Source organism: Pongo abelii, chromosome 8 (genome assembly GCF_028885655.2).
Source record: "Pongo abelii isolate AG06213 chromosome 8, NHGRI_mPonAbe1-v2.0_pri, whole genome shotgun sequence".
In the NCBI taxonomy this organism is placed as follows: domain Eukaryota; kingdom Metazoa; phylum Chordata; class Mammalia; order Primates; family Hominidae; genus Pongo; species Pongo abelii.
In genome coordinates, this window is record NC_071993.2 from 110,097,579 (window position 1) to 110,115,969 (window position 18,391).

At 40.4% G+C, this 18,391-nt stretch overlaps 1 protein-coding gene and 1 pseudogene across 14 annotated transcripts in view; both read right to left on the reverse strand.

Annotated features, from left to right (window-relative positions):
- The window catches only part of NT5C2 (5'-nucleotidase, cytosolic II), a 101,747-nt gene that overhangs the window by 30,041 nt on the left and 53,315 nt on the right, over positions 1-18,391 (reverse strand).
- On the reverse strand, positions 6,811-18,390 carry LOC129048477 (small ribosomal subunit protein uS8-like; annotated as a pseudogene).

Sequence of the window (18,391 nt, forward strand, 5' to 3'; positions counted from 1 at the left end):
TAATCCCTTTTGGAAAAAAAGTAAAGTATAAATCCTATATAACAGTAGTCTTTATAGTCTATTAATCATTTATTGCTTCATAGTTAAAACTATAAATAATGAACCTATCAGCTATGTAAATCTATTCACCATAGGCCTTGTCAAGTTCAGTTTATTCTAATCAGAACGTTGATACAATTCAATGAATCTAGCATGAAATTATCATATTTTTCCCTTTTTTTTGGATAGGTCTCATTCTGTAGCCCAGGCTGGAGTGCAGTGGCACAATCTCGGCTCACTGCAACCTCCGCCTCCCAGGATCAAGCAATTCTCCCGCCTCAGCCTCCAGAGTAGCTGGGATTACAGATGTGCACCATGCTCAACTAATTTTTGCATTTTTTGTAGAGATGCGGTTTCATCATGTTGCTCAGGCTGGTCCTGGACTCCTAGGTGCAAGCAATCCATCTGCCTCAGCCTCCCATAGTGCTGGCATTAATTACAGGAATAAGCCACCATGCCTGGACAAAATCATCACATTTCATCTTCACAAATCTTCTTTAAAGGTTGAGTCCTTATGATATATTCTGATTAGATTTTTGTTTAGTTTTATGAATGTTTTCTAATTTATTTTTATTAATTTTATTAACCACAATTATCTTCTTGTTGTTGTTGTTGTTGTTTTTAAGGGATCATCTCTTTTTGGAGAGGGATTTTTTTTTCTTTTTATCTGTTACCCTAGTTTCTCTGTTTAAATACTCAGCTTATTCGCTTATTCTACCCTGTTTGTGGGGGAGGGCAAGAGTCCAAAAACTCTTAAGAAAAAACATCACTAAAGGAGATCATGAATGCATTTTTAAGTCAAACTACATCTATTTTTCTGTTCTTTAATTTTCAGTTGTATGCTTTTGATCCATTCACAAACTGATAAATCTCTCAAGAATAAGTCAGAGGGCTGGGCGCAGTGGCTCACACCTGTAATCCCAGCACTTTGGGAAGCCAAGATGGGTGGATCACCTGAGGTGGGGAGTTCAAGACCAGCCTGACCAACATGGAGAAACCCCATCTCTACTAAAAATACGAAATTAGCCGGGCGTGGTGGCACATGCCTGAAATCCCAGCTACTCAGGAGGCTGAGGCAGGAGAATCATTTGAATCCAGGAGGCAGAGGTTGCGGTGAGCTGAGATCGCGCCATTGTACTCCAGCCTGGGCAACAAGAGCAAAATTTTGTCTCCAAAAAAAACTCAGAGGGTATATACAGGTTGGTAGCTTTCACTGACTTAGAAGTGCTCATTCCCTCACACAAATATCTCTCTTGCACGTATAATATGGAAGCCAGTGGGGTGAGGTAACACACAAGTTCTATATTTTCCAAGTTGTGAGGAGGATGCCCTGAGTATTATTTCATGACCTAGGACAATGAGAATTTCTTTGGTCTTTTTGATAAAGGTTACCTTTCTTGTTTTGTACCAAAGACTTTTCAACAAATACATTCCTTTCAGAGACCTCTCGTCACAGTAAGAACTTCAAATAGATGCAACCAGTTTACAGGCTATCCATAGTAAGTTCAACTCAGCTAATCTTCCATCTTAATTCATCACTATTACAAAGAGTTTCATCGTTCTTTAAGAAGAAATGCTAAAGCACAAACACAGACTTTTACATTGTCATTGGTTTCATTAAACAAAAAAAAGGCATGGCCAGTTGCAGTCTCATGCCTGTAATCCCAGCCCTCTAGAAGGCTGAGGCTGGTGGACTGCTTGAGTCCAGGAATTAGAGACCAGCCTGGGCAACATGGTGAAACCCCATTTCTACAAAAAATAAAAAAATTAGCCGGGCATGATGGCACGAGCCTATAGTCCCAGCTACTTGGGAGGCTGAAATGGGAGAATCACTTGAGCCTGGGAGGCGGAGGTTGCAGTGAGCTGAGATCGCACCACTGCACTCCAGCCTGGATGACAGTGTGAGACCCTGTTTCAAAAAAAAAAAAAAGAAAAGAAGTAAACTCAAAACGGATCAAAGACCTAAATGTAGGAGTTAAAACTATAAAACTCTTAGAAGAAAACATGGCAGAAAATCTTCCTTATGTTGGATTTGGGAATGATTTCACAGCTATGACAGCAAAAGCACTGGCAACAAAAGAAAAAAACAGATAAACTGGACTTCAAAATTAAAAACTTTTGTGCCTCAAAAGGCATGATCAAGAGAGGGAAAAGAAAACCCACAGAATGAAAGACAATATTTGCAAATCGTGTATCTGATGAGGGATTAATATCCAGAATATATAAAGATTAATATGCAGAATATGTAACTCCACAGTTATTTTAAAAACCTAATTTTGAAAAACTGACATTTCTCCAAAGAAGTTATATAAATGACTAAATAAACACATGAAATGATGCTTAATATCACCAGCCATTAGAGAAACATTAAATCAAAACCATAATAAGATACTGTAACTTCACACCCAGTAGGATGAGTATTATCAAACAACAAAAAACCTGAAAATAAGTATTGCCAAGATGTGAAGAAACTGGAACTCTCATTCATGTATTGCTGGTGGGGATGTAAGATGTTACAGCCACTGTGGAAAACAGTTTGGCAGTTCTTTGAAAAGCTAAACATAGATTTACATTATGATCCAGCAATTCCATTCCTGGGTATATACCCAAAACAATTGAAAGCAGGAAGCAGGAACTCCAACAGATGCTTAAATACCAATGTTCACAGCAGCCTATTCATAATAGCCAAAAGGTGGAGACAATCCCAATGTCCATCAACAGATGAACAGATAAACAAAATGTGGTATATACCTACAATAGAATATTATTCAGTCTCAAAAAGTAATATATGCTATAACATGGACAAATTTAAAAAATATTATGCTAAAAGAAATAAGCCAGACACAAAACAAGTATTGTATAATTTCACTTTTATGAAATATCTATAACAGACAAATTCATAGAGACAGAAAATAGATTAGAGGTTACTAGTGACTGAGGGGTGGAGGGAATGGGGAGTTATTGCTTAATGGATATGGAGTTTCTGTTTGGGATGATGAAAAAGTTCTGGAAATGGATAGTGGTGAGCATTGTGCAACTTTGTGAATGTGCTTAATGCCATTGAAAATGACATTACTTGAATGGTAACTTGAAAATGGTTTAAAATGGTAACTTTATATTCTATATATTTTACCATAAATTTTTTAATGCTGGGCTTGAGATGTCTGTAGTGACAAATACACCAATACTGCATAATATTTCTTACTTTAAATAGTTTTTCTCACTCATTTAAGCACCTCCAATGCCAGTAAGTTTGGTGAGGATATACAATTGCTGACAGAAACACGATGAGTGCCCTGGACTCTAGTCCAAGTAAACACACCATCCAAAAAATGTTCACTTAAATGTCAAGTGAGTTGAGTCCATTCCAATAACAATAAAACAAGATCAGAGTGCATCTACTATGTTCAAGAGGACAGGGATCAAAGGTCCTGAGACGCCTCTGCTAGTAGCAAGATAATGCTCTGATTTACTGACACCACGAGCTAGTTTCTCTTAATTTTTTCCCTGGTACTCTTAACAGCTTTATTCATCACCTCTCCCATACTTTAGGTTTGTTAATGCCAAGTGCTTAGGTTTGGGATAACTCCCCAGAGGCTAATGATATGGCCTAGAAAGGAGGGGAGGGGAGAAAAATTCAAAAGAGAGGGGCCTAAAATATACTTCCAATCCCCCTAAGACTTTTTAATTGAGAAAAAAATGCACTATTTAATTTTAGAATTCTCGGCCGGGCACGACGGCTCAAGCCTGTAATCCCAGCACTTTGGGAGGCTGAGGAGGGCAGATCACCTGAGGTCAGTAGTTCATGACCAGCCTGGACCAGCCTGGCCAACCCTGTCTCTACTAAAAATACAAAAATTAGCCGGGCGTGGTGGCGGGCGCCCGTAATCCCAGCTACTTGGGAGACTGAGGCGCCAGAATTGCTTGAATCCGGGAGGAGGGGGTTGTAGTGAGCCGAGATCACCCCATTGCACTCCCGCCTAGGTGACAGGGCAAGACTCTGTCTCAAAATAATAATAATTCTAACACATTTCTAATACAGTACTTATATAGTAATCCTGAGGCTTAATGAAGCTTTAAGATTATTTCTAAAAATTAAGCAAAAGAAAAACTGTGTTTTAACATAGTTTCTATCTGTATTCTAAAGATGAAGATTACAATTCAACTGCAAAAGAAAGATGCAGTTTTGCCCCAGGCAGGGTTTTCATTTGGGGGGAAAAAATTAAGGATGATCTTTTTTGTTTACGGGTTTTTGTCTCTTATTGATAACTCATCTAGAGTTACTGGATAATTTCTGTTCTGAAAGCTGGGAGCAGCATGAGAAATGGAAACTGACCTGAGTTTAAATTCCAGCTATGAGTTTTAACAAATCAGTTGCTAGTTACTGACAGGATTTAGGACATCTGAACCCAAAATACGGTACCTTGGCATTTGAGAAAACAGCAGAAGCAGGAAGGTCACTCTCACCTCCCCACTTCTTCCCTGAAGGCAGTCATAAAATCTAGGAAGAATTTTTCTCACCTTCCCCTAAAGCAGGTCATACTACTCTCATCTGAGAGGTGTCCTCCTCATACCAGGAGGAAAGAAACATCCTTACCTCTGAAGACCCAGGGATGCAGCAAAGAATCTGAATGAACAGAGCTTACTAAGTTCCTCCCAGTTTATCACCATTAGATCATACCCCCTCCTTTTGTCCAACCATACTTCTCTACAACTATCCACTTCTTTATCAATCCTGTCATAGAAAATACACAGGTTTACTCATTTCTCCAGGTCTTCATTTCCTTATGAAGGCTCCTGTGTCCCATAAAACTTACATTAAATAAATCTGTATGCTTTTCTCTCACTAATCTGTCTTTTCTTATAGGGGCCGCAGCCATGAACCTAAGATGGGAAGGAAAGATATTTCTTTCCCCTACACTACATATAAGTCATCTTATCTGTTGACTTAGTAGCCTTTTTTATTTTTTGACTTTTTGTTTGAGACAGGGTCTCGCTCTATAGCCCAGGGTAGAGGCGCAATCACAACTTACCAAAACCTCAAACTCCTTGGCTAACACCATCCTCCTCCCTCTGCTTCCCAAGTAGCTGGGACTACAGGCATGCACTACCACACACTGCTAATCTTTTTTTTTTTCTTAAGCTCCAGGGTATACGTGCAGGATGTGCAGGTTTGTTACACAGGTAAACATGTGGTATGGTGGTTTGCTGTACCACACCCTGCTAATCTTTATTTTTTGTAGAGATGAGGTCTCACTATGTTGGACAGAGGGATCTCGAACTCCTGGGCTTAAGGGCTCACAGCCTCCCAAAGCACTGGGATTACCCCTGTGAGCAATCATGCCTGGCTTTATTTTTGTACAATGTTGCTAGTAATCCCTACCTCAGCAGGCTGTGGTGAGGATTAAAAGGTACACTGTACATGAAGTACATTTTCTAGTACATGTTTAATAAATGTTCATTCCCATCTTCCTGAAAATTTCTCAGAGAAATGCGAAGGAGTGGACACTAGCCATGGTATCCACTGATTCTGAAATAACAGAAATAAGGAGCTTATCGCTGGATTTACTGAAACGGCTCAGAATCTAAAGTGCTGGAGCTGGAAAAAAACTGGAATGTACCTCCTTCCAGATTTCCAAGCACAGGATTCACAAGAGAGCCAAAAAACTCAAGCCTTCGTAATTGGGAGAAAAAAAAAAGTCATTATGATTTCCTAAATGAGCCAAGTTAGAAATACTATAGTTTCATAATCCTAAACCAAGAGTCACTCTATATTTGTGAAGGGCTTAAATAAATATTAACAACTCATCCCCCCACTTTCTACCAGTATGTTGCTCTAATCTTCCTTGGGGTTAAGACTTCTGGAAATTTAATAATTCTACATGTATAATTTTTGTGTTAACTTCATGAAATTTACCACGTTTAGTCTTTCATGCAACTGCAAACATTAACTATTTCTTTCTACCTTTCTTCTTGTTTCAAAGAGGCAAGTAACTCCCCTTGCACCTGTTAGAAGCATAATGACACCTCTGTCAAAAAGAAATTTTTTTTTTTAAATTTAAAGAAGGACCTGTTGTCCAAAATCTATTTCCTTCAGCACACTGGTAAACATGCTCATGGAAACATGCTCTGTTGCCAAAATACCCTGTCATTCAGCTGCTCAAAAAAAGAGCTTTAACTTTCTATTAAGTTCATGATCATTTGCAATACTTAAACACACAGAAAAGAGCATTAAACATTCCACTGCCATCTACCAAGCATGCCAGGTTTTTCCATTAATATATAGAAGTGTAAATAAGGTCAATATTGGTATTTTTCTCCTTATTCCTCAGATTTTTTCCCTTTCAGCTCAAGTTTTGGTATATTAATACCTTGGTATCACCAGTCAGACAAAGAGTGCACTAGTCACTGCACTAGTCATTTTATGTACACTATTGCAATTAAACCTTACACCAAAAGTTTATCCCTACCATACCGCCCCCCCTCCCACCTTTTAAAAAATTAAATGAAGAAACTGAGACATAGGTTAAGTAACAATGCTGGTGGTCAAGAGCTAGTACAAGGCAGAGCTGGGATCCAATCCAGGTCTACGACACCATGAGGTTTTTTTCCTCCAACCACATAACCTCTAGAGTAAGGATAAAAATAAGACTAGGTCTAAAGTTGGAATGTATGGGACTTTATATTTAATATTAATATATAATTTAATAATAATTAAATTTAATGTAATTATATTTAATATAATTTAACAGAAAAAGGATTATTCTCCCCTTTTTAAAAACATAACTTTTTGCTTTCCATGAGGCATTTTATTTGTAAATATGTATTACATCTCTAGAAAAAGAATCCTAGGATTTTCCCTCCTGTGCATTTTCGTCTTGCTTCTTCATGGTCTATGATGTCAGCTGAGATCGTTATTAGCACAATGAAACCAAACTGGCAGGATGGAAGCAGATTATTCTACCATTTTTCTAGATCTTTGAGTTGCACATCAAATCTGGGGCTCATCCCTCCACACCTGTTTAGCCTGCCTGTGAGGTTCACTACAATTTTCCCAGCTCTGTGATCATCAATGATTTCAAATTCGCCAATGTAACCATGCTTCATCGTCACAGTTAAAAAAAAAAAAAAAAGACAATGACTTTGGAGCACAGCCTAGTAAGAACCTGGCGTTTGCCTCTCTTTTCAACATTGTTGATGCTCTTGAGGGCATCAACCAAGTCGTTCATGTGCACCATTGTGGTGGCGTGGAAAGATGATGGAAAGAAAAAAAAATCACTTCTTACACTCAGATTACTCTCACTTAACAGCTGCTGGCTAGCATTTTGCTTCTTGAAGAGACCATATTTTGCAGATTAGCAGTCTGTCAGATGCTGATCTGTAACCATGAGGAGGTATTAAGGACTTTATGTCACTCATTTACTCGGAAAAGAATTTCTCATTTGAAGCCTCAGAACTAGATTTCTGGATTTAGTATTATAAAACTAAGTAACAATACTAATGGAAATCACTAGTCTGTTTATGCCTATTTGACATTTGAAAAAAACAAGCACTGAACAGCCTGAAATATATCAATTCTGTTTTCTATTTTCACTCTATTGTCCGCTGTTGGTAACAACAAATTCAGCAATATAACACTTTTAGCAGTTGTCTATGCAAATAAAACCAAAGAAACAAAATTCAGAAACAGTATAGATTAGCCCCTTCATTTTGTGGAGAGGGCACAGTTTGACTAAAAACAACTTTCTTGCTCTCTCCCAAGTCCAAAGACCTAATCTTAGATTGGCTTTCAAGATCTTTGTAAGCTTGTTTTGTCCTGGGGTTAGCCTGACTCATCTGTGTGGGTCACTTAACCATAAAAAGGCTAAAAAAGACTGTGTGCTCAGATAAGGACCACAAATGAAATATCTGGGGTATAGAAAGTATATACATGAGGGCAACTTAATAAAATAGGAAACTAGAGCACCCGACAGGTCTAATTAAGGGAGAAAGAGGCCTCGAAAAAAGGGAAAAGAAAAACACATACCTGCAGAGGAAGTCAAAATGCAAAGGACCAAATCCTGATACATATCATGTGCAAAGAATGCCGCTAAAGTAATTTGGGGTGAAAGAGGAACTGTAAATAGGCTTGGCAGGTACTTTTTATATAAAACATAGTTGGCCGGATGCAGTGGCTCAAGTCTGTAATCCCAGCACTTTGGGAGGCCAAGGTGGGCAGATCACAAGGTCAGGAGTTCGAGACCAGCCTGGTCAATATGGTGAAACCCCACCTCTACAAAAAATACAAAAATTAACAGGGCGTGGTGGTGCATGCCTGTAGTCCCAGCTACTCGGGAGGCTGAGGCAGAAGAATCGCTTGAACCTGGAAGGCGGAGGTTGCAGTGAGCCAAGATCACGCCACTGCACTGCAGCCTGGGTGACAGAGTGAGACTCCGTCTAAAAAACTAAAAAACAAACAAAAAAACAAAAAGCATAGTCCACTCTTGGCCAGTGGTAAAGCTAATACATATGGTTCAGTACTATCTAGATTCTAAACATGACTTTCATATATAAACTCATCTGTACTCGATAGACAAACTACAGCTGACTTGAATAATGCGGGTTTGAACTGCGCAGGTCCACTTATATGCGGATTTTTTATTTTTATTTTTTTGGAGACAAGGTCTTGATGTATCACCCAGGAGGGTGTGCAGTGGCATGACCACAGCTCACTGAAACCTCAAACTCCTGGGCTCAAGTGATCCTCCCATCTCAGTCTCCCGAGTAGCTGGAACTACACATACCATCATGTCTGGCTAATTTCTGAGAAGTTTTTGTAGAGACAGGGTCTCATTAGGTTCCCCAGGCTGGTCTCAAACTCCTGGCTTCAAGCAATCCACCTGCCTCGGCCGGTGGGGAGAGTTGAGGGTTTTTGATTGCATGGGAGTCAGTGCCTTTTAACTGCTGTATTATTCAAGGGTCAACTGTAGTTAAAGCATAATTAATGTACATAATCTCATTAGAGAAATAAAGTGTTAATCTACAATAATACAGACATAAGGAGCTAAATACAAATACTGACATTCTGTGGGTAGTAGATTCAGGATTAATACTGATTTAGGTTAAAGACAACCAGGCAAAATTACTTTTGTCAATAAACAAGATTTCTGCATATTTTGTTTCTGTTCTATATACAAATGTTAGTCTTACATAGAAATCTTGCAAATAAACCGATACACAGCTGGCTTCAATTATGGGGATAATTGGTGATAAAGGAATCTTCTCTGAAAAATATTTGTGGTATTAGGCTGGCATTTAGATGAGATGAAGATAATGAAGCTCCCATCAGAATGGATTATGTTACTGAACACTATGTGACACACTTCATTGGGGAAATAAATGATTACCAAATGATTACCAAACTGTAAGCAAAGTAAGAAACATTTTAATACAAGAAAGGCCATCAATTTATCTTTTAACACACTACTCTCAACTCTCAGCAAACTCCCAACAACCAACTCTCCCATAGCCCCCAGTAACACCTTTAGCAAAGTCTATATCATGAACTTTTGAAAAATTACAAGCTTACAAGTTTAGAATTATTATATATTCAGCTTAACATTCCTACAGTCCACATATATATTTTTGCTTCAGTTACCCTCTTCCTCATTCATTAGTGACATCAAAGTTTTAAATAATTATTTACCACTAATTCTATCAACTCCAGCATTTAACATAAAAAACAGGATTCTCCAAACATCATCAAAGTAAATTTTCTTATCTATTAATAGGAACCATCGAAAAGCTGAAAAATCAAAATAAAACACCTCTCCCCAAAGAAGGTCTTCTGTGGCCATCTTCAGGAAGACCAAAAACAGAGTTTCCTTATGAAAATATCTCAATTTGCCAAGATTAAATCCCAACCCCCATCCTTTCCAAAAAGAAGTTATATGTATTTCCCACATTTGAAAACAAGAGAAAATAACTTTGAGGAAACCCTATGTAGCTGTTTCCTCAGAACAAATTTAGGCAAATTTACAGTGTGATAAGGATCATGAGCCAATAACCACCTCTCAATGAACACACCATTCCAAAACATGACTTTGAGATGTTATGTTTGACATGTGATGTCCTATGCAGACACTTCAGAAGCATCAATCCTAGGATCACTGTATTCTAAGAATTTCACTACATTCTAACTCTGAAAACTAGTAATCTATCTATGCTGTAAGGTAATTATATATCACTCAAAATACTGTTTGCCAGAATAGCCAATTCACAGATTATGCTAGACAGATAGTTTTATAGTTCATTCTATGGTCTCAATATTTGTGTCCTTTAAAGTTCATATGCTGAAATCTAATCATCAATGTGATGGTGTCAGTAAGTGAGGTTTCTGGGAAGTGACTGGTGCCCTCTTTTATAAAGGCAGAGCACTTGTGAATGGGATTAGTGCCCTTATAAAAGAGGCCTAAGAGAGACCCCTTACTACTTCTACCACGTGAGGACACAGCTAGAAGGTGCTTTCTATGAACCACAAAGCAGACAAACCCACATTGTGGAACATTCTACAAAATACCTAGCCAGTACTCTTTAAAAGTCTCAAAGCAAGGCCAGGTGCAGTGGCTCACACTTGTAGTCTCAGCACTTTGGGAGGCCAAGGCAGGTGGATCGCTTGAACCCAGAAGTTCCAGACCAATCTGAGTGACATGGTGAAACCCTGTCACTACTAAACAATAAAAAAGTTATCTGGGCATGGTGGCTTGCACCTGTATCTCCAGCTACTTGGGAGGCTGAAATGGGAGGATCACCTAAGCCTGGGAGGTTAAGGCTGCAGTGAACCATGATTGCACCACTGCACTCCAGCCTGGGCAACAGAGTGAGACACTGTCTCAAAAGAGAAAAAATATATATTTTCTTAAAAAGTGTTGGCCGGGCATGGCGGCTCACGCCTGTAATCCCAGCACTTTGGGAGGCTGAGGCGGGTGGATCATCTGAAGTCAGGAGTTCGAGACCAGCCTGACCAACACGGTGAAACCCTATCTCTACTAAATACAAGAAATTAGCTGGGTGTGGTGATGCACGCCTGTAACCGCAGCTACTTGGGAGACCGAGGCAGAATTCCTTGAACCTGGGAGGCGGAGGTTGCAGTGAGCCAAGACTGCGCTATTGCACACCAGCCTGGGCAACAAGAGCAAAACTTCATCTCAAAAAAAAAAAAAAAAAAAAGTGTCAAAGCAATGAAAGAGAAGACTTAGGAACAATCACAGATTAGAAGAGACTAAGGAGATAAGACAACTAAATGCAATATGCGATTCGGGACTGGATCCTAGAATAAAAAGATGACATTAGTGGAAAAACTGATTTAAAAAAAAAAAGTCCATAGTTCAACTAATAATACTGTACTAGTGTTAATTTCTCAGTTTTTATAATTGTACTATGGTCAAGCAAGATGTTACCATAGGAGAGAGGAAAGGAGAACTCTCTAAATTATTTTTGCAGTTCTTCTGTAGGGCTAAAGTAATTTGTTTTTTTTTTTGAGACGGAGTCTCACTCTGTCACCCAAGCTGGAGTGCACTGGCGCGATCTTGGCTCACTGTAAGCTCTGCATCCCAGGTTCACGCCATTCTCCTGCCTCAGCCTCCTGAGTAGCTGAGACTCGGTACAGGCACCCGCCACCAAGCACGGATAATTTTTTGTATTTTTTTAGTAGAGACAGGGTTTCACTGTTAGCCAGGATGGTCTCAATCTCCTGACCATGTGACCTGCCTGCCTCGGCCTCCCAAAGTGCTGGGATTATAGGCGTGAGCCACTGCGCCTGGCCGCGGTCTAAAGTAATTTGAAAATAAAAAAAAAATTATGTCAAGAGTTAAAAAAAGAATGAACTACTTACTGGTAGGCACAACAATGTGAATGAATCATAAAAACATGCTGAGCAAAATAAGGCAGACAAAAAGGAGTACATACTATATGATATGCCTTGGCTATGTCCCCACCCAAATGTCATCTTGAATTTCCACGTGTTGTGGGAGGGACCCAGTAGGAAGTAACTGAATCACAGGGGCATGTCTTTCCTCTGCTGTTCCTGTGATAGTGAATAACTCTCACAAGATCTGATGGTTTTAAAAAGGGGAATTTCCCTGCACAAGCTCTCTTCTCTTGTCTGCTGCCATATGAGACATGCCTTTCGCCTTTCACCTTCCACCATGATTGTGGGGCCACTCCAGCCACGTGGAACTTTAAGTCCATTAAACTTCTTTTTTTTTTTTAAATGGAGTTTTGCTCTTTTTGCCCAGGCCGGAGTGCAGTGGCACAATGTCAGCTCACTGCAACCTCCACCTCCCAGGTTCAAGTTATTCTCCTGCCTCCCAAGTAGCTGGGATTACAGGCACGCACCACCGCACCCAGCTAATTTTGTATTTTTAGTAGAGATGGGGTCTCACCATGTTGGCCAGGCAGGTCTCGAACTCCTGACCTCAGGTGATCTGCCCACTTCAGCCTCTCAAAGTGCTGGGATTACAGGTGTTAGCCACCACACCTGGCCTAAACCTCTTTCTTCTGTAAACTGCCCAGTCTCAGGTATGTCTTTATTAGCAGCATGAAAACAAACTAATACAGTAAATTGGTACCAGTAGAGTGGAGCATTGCTGAAAAGATATCCAAAAATGTGGAAGCAACTTTGGAACTGGGTAACAGACAAACGTTAGAACAGTTTGGAGGGCTCAGAAGAAGATAGAAAAATGTGGGAAAGTTTAGAACTTCCTAGAGACTTGTTGAATGGCTTTGACAAAAATGTTGATAGTGACATGGGCAACAAATTGCAGGCTGAGGTGGTCTCAGATGGAAATGAGGAACTTGTTGGGAGCTGGAGCAAAGGTGATTCTTTATATATTTTAGCAAAGAGACTGGTGGCATTTTGCCCCTGCCCTAAAGATTTGTGGAACTTTGAACTTGAGAGAGATGATTTAGGGTATCTGATGGAAGAAATTTCTATGCAGCAAAGCATTCAAGAGGTGACCTGAGTGCAGTTAAAAGTCATTCAGTTTTATAAGGGAAGCAGAGCATAAAAGTTCCGAAAATTTGCAGCCTCACAATGCAATAGAAAAAAAAACTCATTTCTGAGAAGAAATTCAAGCCCTGTACAGAAATTTGCATAAGTAACAAAGAGCCTAATGTTGATCCCCGAGACAATGGGGAAAATGTCTCCAGGGCATGTCAGAAGTCTTCATGGTAGCCCCTTCCATCACAGGCCAGGAGGCCTCAGAGGAAAAAGTGGTTTCATGGGCCAGGCCCAGGCTCCCCATGCTGTGTGCAGCCTGGCGACTTGGTGCCCTGAGTCCCAGCCACTCCTGCCATGGCTGAAAGGGGCCAATGTAGAGCTCGGGCTGTGGCTTCAGAGGGTGCAAGCCTCAAGCCTTGGCACCTTCCATGTGGTGTTGAGCCTGCAAGTGCACAGAAGTCAAAAATTGGGGTTTAGGAACCTCCACCTATATTTCAGAGGATGTATGGAAATGACTGGATGTCCAGGCAGAAGTTTGCTGCCAGGGTGCGGCTCTCATGGAAAACTTCTGCTAGGGCAGTGCAGAAGGGAAATGTGGGGTCAGAGCCCCCACACAGAGTCCCTACTAGGGCACTGCCTAGTGGAGCTGTGAGAAGAGGATCACCACCCTCCAGACCCCAGCGTAACAGATCCACTGACAGCTTACACCGTGCACCTGGAAAAGCCACAGACACCCAACAACAGCCCGTGAAAGCAGCTGGGAGGGAAGCTGTACCCTGCAAAGCCACAGAAGTGGAGCTGCCCAAAACCATGGGAATCCACCTCTTGCATCAGCGAGACCTGCGTGTGAGACACGGGGTCAAAATGTATCATTTTGGAACTTTAAGATTTGACTGCCCCACTGGATTTCAAACTTGCATGGGGCCTGTAGCCCCTTTGTTTTGGCCAATTTCTCCCATTTGAAACGGCTGTATTTACTCAATGCCTGTATCCCCATTGTATGTAGGAAGTAACTAACTTGCTTTTGATTTTACAGGTTCATAGGCAGAAGGGACTTGCCTTGTTTCAGATGAGATATCGGACTGTGAACTTTTTAGTTAATGCTGAAATGAGTTAAGACTTTGGGGGACTGTTGGGAACGCATGACTGGTTTTGAAATGCAAGGACAAGAGATTTAGAAGGGCCAGGGGCAGAACGATACGGTTTGGCTGTGTCCCCACCCAAATCTCACCTTCAATTCCCACATGGTGTGGGAGGGATCCAGTGGGAGGTAATTGAATCATGGGAGTGGGTCTTTCCCTTACTGTTCCTGTGATAGTGAATAAGTCTCATGAGATCTGATGATTTTAAAAAGGGGAATTTCCTTGCACAATCTCTCTTCTCCTGTCTGCTGCCATGTGAAACATGCCTTTCACCTTCTGCCATGTCGGTGGGGCTTCCCCAGCCAGGTGGAACTATAAGTCCATTAAACCTCTTTCTGGTCGGGCTCAGTGGCTCACGCTTGTAATCCCAGCACTTTGGGAGGCTGGGGCAGGCGGATCACCTGAGGTCAGGAGTTTGAGATCAGCCTGGCCAACATAATGATACCCCCACCGCCCCCCACATCTCTACTAAAAATACAAAAATTAGCCGGGCATAGTGGCAGACACCTGTAATCCCAGCTACTCGGGAGGCTGAGGCAGGAGAATCGCTTGAACCCAGGAGGCGGAGGTTGCAGTGAGCTGAGATTGCACCACTGCACTCCAGGCTGGGTGACAGAGTGAGACTCTGTCTCAAAACAGAACAAAATGGCCGGGCGTGGTGGCTCATGCCTGTAATCCCAGCACTTTGGGAGGCCGAGGCAGGTGGATCACCTGAGGTCAGGGGTTCAAGACCAGCCTGGGTAACCTGGTGAAACCCCATCTCTATTAAAAATACAAAAAACTTAGCTGGGCGTGGTGGTGGGCACTTGTAATCCCAGCTACTCAGGAGGCTGAGGCAGGAGAATCTCTTGAACCTGGGAGGTGGAGGTTGCGGTGAGCTGGGATTGCACCATTGCACTCCAGCCTGGGAGACAGAGCAAGACTCTGTCTCAAAAAAAAAAACCTCTTTCTTTTGTAAATTGCCCAATCTCAGGTATGTCTATCAGCAGCACGAAAACAGACTAATACACTATGTTTCTATTTATATGAAAATCTCGATAAACTGTCATTATCCAAAATGATCATTTTAACATTATATGCCTATACATACATGCATGCTTAGGTTTGAATCTTGGTTCAGGTACATCATAACTAAATGTCCTTGGACAAAGTGCTTAATGTCTCAGAGTCATATGTAAAATGGAGATGATAGTAGTAACTGCTTCACAGGGTTTCTGCAAATATTAAATAACAGATGTGAATGACAGAATCCATGTGTTGGATGAGATAATCTATGTAAAGCACTTGAACAGGTCCTGGCATATAATAAGCACTTAATAAATGTTAACCACTTACTGTTAAATATACACAAAGTATGTTTATGTGTAAACTAGGAGAAAGCATTCAAATATGAAGTGGCGTTGCAAAAAACAAAAAGAAGAAATCATAAGGTGCATTAAAGTTTAGAGACAGATTCAGTTAAATTTTTTTTTTTGAGACACGGTCTCACTCTGTTGCCCAGGCTGGAGTGCAGTGGCACCATCTCAGCTCACTGCAACCTCTGCCTTCCCAGTTCAAGTGATTCTCCCACCTCAGCCTCCTGACCAGCCTCCTGACCAGCTGAGACTACAGGCACATACCACCACACCCAGCTAATTTTTGTATTTTTTGGTAGAGATGGGGTTTCACCATGTTGGGCAGGCTGGTCTCGAACTCCTGTCAAGTAATCCACCCGCCTCAGTCTCCCAAAGTGCTGGGATTATAGGCATGAGCCACCGCGCCAGGCCAATTAAGTGACCTTTTCAATATACAAGATAGTTTATTTTTTCATTAGTCTGTGGGAATATATAATCATCGCAGTTTTCAGTAACAAAATGTGCCAGGCACATTATAGATTCTCAATAAATACTTACTAAATTGAACTATTTCAATGTAATGAGATTGTCTTAATAACCAAGGGAAAAATGTTTGTCACTTTTTGACACCATCAACTTCTATTTCTGCTTTAGATAATCTCTTTCAGCTGCCAAATTAACTCACCATTCCTTTCCCTAGAGAGCTAGAATTCTTGAAAGAAGAGACTATAGGATTTTCTTCCCATTTCAACAGCAAGATCTACATTGGGAAAGTATACTGCTTTCCCCTGCTTTCTGACAAGTGCTCCTAAAAGTGTCTGTGACCAATTAGAAAAACATTAAATGCTGCAAAAATAAGCTTAAGGCAATAGAAAAACAAATAAATGACAAAGAGTATGGAGGGAAGAGAAAAATTCAAATCAGGAACTGTTTATATTTTTAATGTATTACTTGTTTGGTAAAAAAATCATGGCCATATCTATGTAGCAAGTACTCCTGTAATTTCGTTTTTGAACACGTATTATTCATTCACATTTGTAGCCTAAATTGAACATCAAACTGCGATTTGTCTAATTTGAGATGGACAAATTAATACTGTTATATTAATAGTTCCTGAGAAGTGTCTTTCTTTATACATTTTAAGGTTTTTGTGTAAAGACAAAATTTTTTGAGACAATTTCTGAAAGATTCTGTGTGTCACAGTTTCACATACATGTGCAAGCACATATGCTCAACTTGATCCCTCATCCCCACTACTTCTTAAATTAAATGCATTTTCACGAGATTGAAAATATTTTACTAAATTCTGGAAAGATGTTATAACTATTGATTAATACCTTGACTCTTTCAAATACATCTTAGAGAAGGAAGGGAAAAACAGCACAGTGCTGGTGTTTAAGGGCTACAGGATAATGAATAAAGCTAATGGCTCTAGTTTTTTGTTTGGTTGGTTGGTTAGTTGGTTTCAGAAGCTATATAATTTATTTAATAAAAAAGGATGTGGAAACTTAAAACACAAAGTTTACACAAATAGGAGACCATGAGATGGTACCCAATGCCCCACATCCTCATAAGGACAAAACATGCTGATGAAAACATCTACACAGACTAAGGATTCTACAAGTTAAAAAAGAAGTTCATCTTTTCCATATTTGTCATGGAGTTTCAGTGACTTCTTGCCCAGTCCTCCATCTAATTGCAGCTGACCATTGGAAAGACTGGCTAAATTCCTGCATATACCTTAGGTACAGAAAAGCAACCCTAGTACATCTCTGAGTTTTTTGGGGTTTGTTTGTTTTTTGTTAAGTTCTGGGATACATATGCAGAATGTGCAGGTTACATAGGTATACATGTACCATGGTGGTTTGCTGCACCTATAAACCCGTCATCTAGGTTTTAAGCCCTGCATGCGTTAGGTATTTGTCCTAATGCTCTCCCTCCCTTTGCCTCCCACCCCCCGAAAAGCCTCAGTGTGTGATATTCCCCCTCCCTGTGTTCATGTGTTCTCAGTGTTCAACTCCCACTTATGAGTGAGAACATGCAGTGTTTGGTTTTTGGTTCCTGTGTTACTTTGCTGAGAATGATGGCTTCCAGCTTCATCCATGTCCCTGCAAAGGACACAAACTCATTCCTTTTTGTGGCTGCAGCTATAGTTTTTAAAAAGCCTTATACATACTATGTGTGCAATCATTTCAATGGAAAATGAACACATTTCCCATCTGTGTTAAGAATAACATATTGTCTGGGTGCAAACCCAGCACTTTGGAAGGCCAAGTGGGGAGATCATCTAAGGTCAGGAGTTTGAGATCAGCCTGGCCAACATGGTAAAACCCCATCTCTACTAAAAATACAAAAATTAGCCGGGTGTGGTGGCGCATGCCTGTAATCCCAGCTACCCGGGAGGCTGAGGCAGGAGAATCGCTTGAACCCAGGAGGTGGAAGTTGCAGTGAGCCGAGATCACGCCATTGCACTCCAGCCTGGAGGACAAGAGCGAAACTCCGTCTCAAAAAAAAAAATTAAAATTTTTAACTGATACAAGTTTATCTGTGGCAGAGTAACAGATACAAAATCTCATAACTAAAGAATGGCTAAGAGTAAAAGTCAAAAATGCCCAAATATATGTATCAATGTATGATTTTACCATATTATTTCTTACCAGGGTCTCTAAAATAGTAAAATTTAGTACTTTTTCTATCTATGTGTACCAACTCATGAGCCAAATCTCAAGGATATCTGATAATTTCAATATTCACAAATCTTACTGGAAGCAACCTGATAATAAAAGCTTCTGGCAGCCAAATACATGATTAAGTCAGCAAATGTCAATTGAATTGCCTACTGTGAACCCACTGTGTTATACCCAAAGCAGCAGTTCTTAAGCAATCAGAAATTGCTA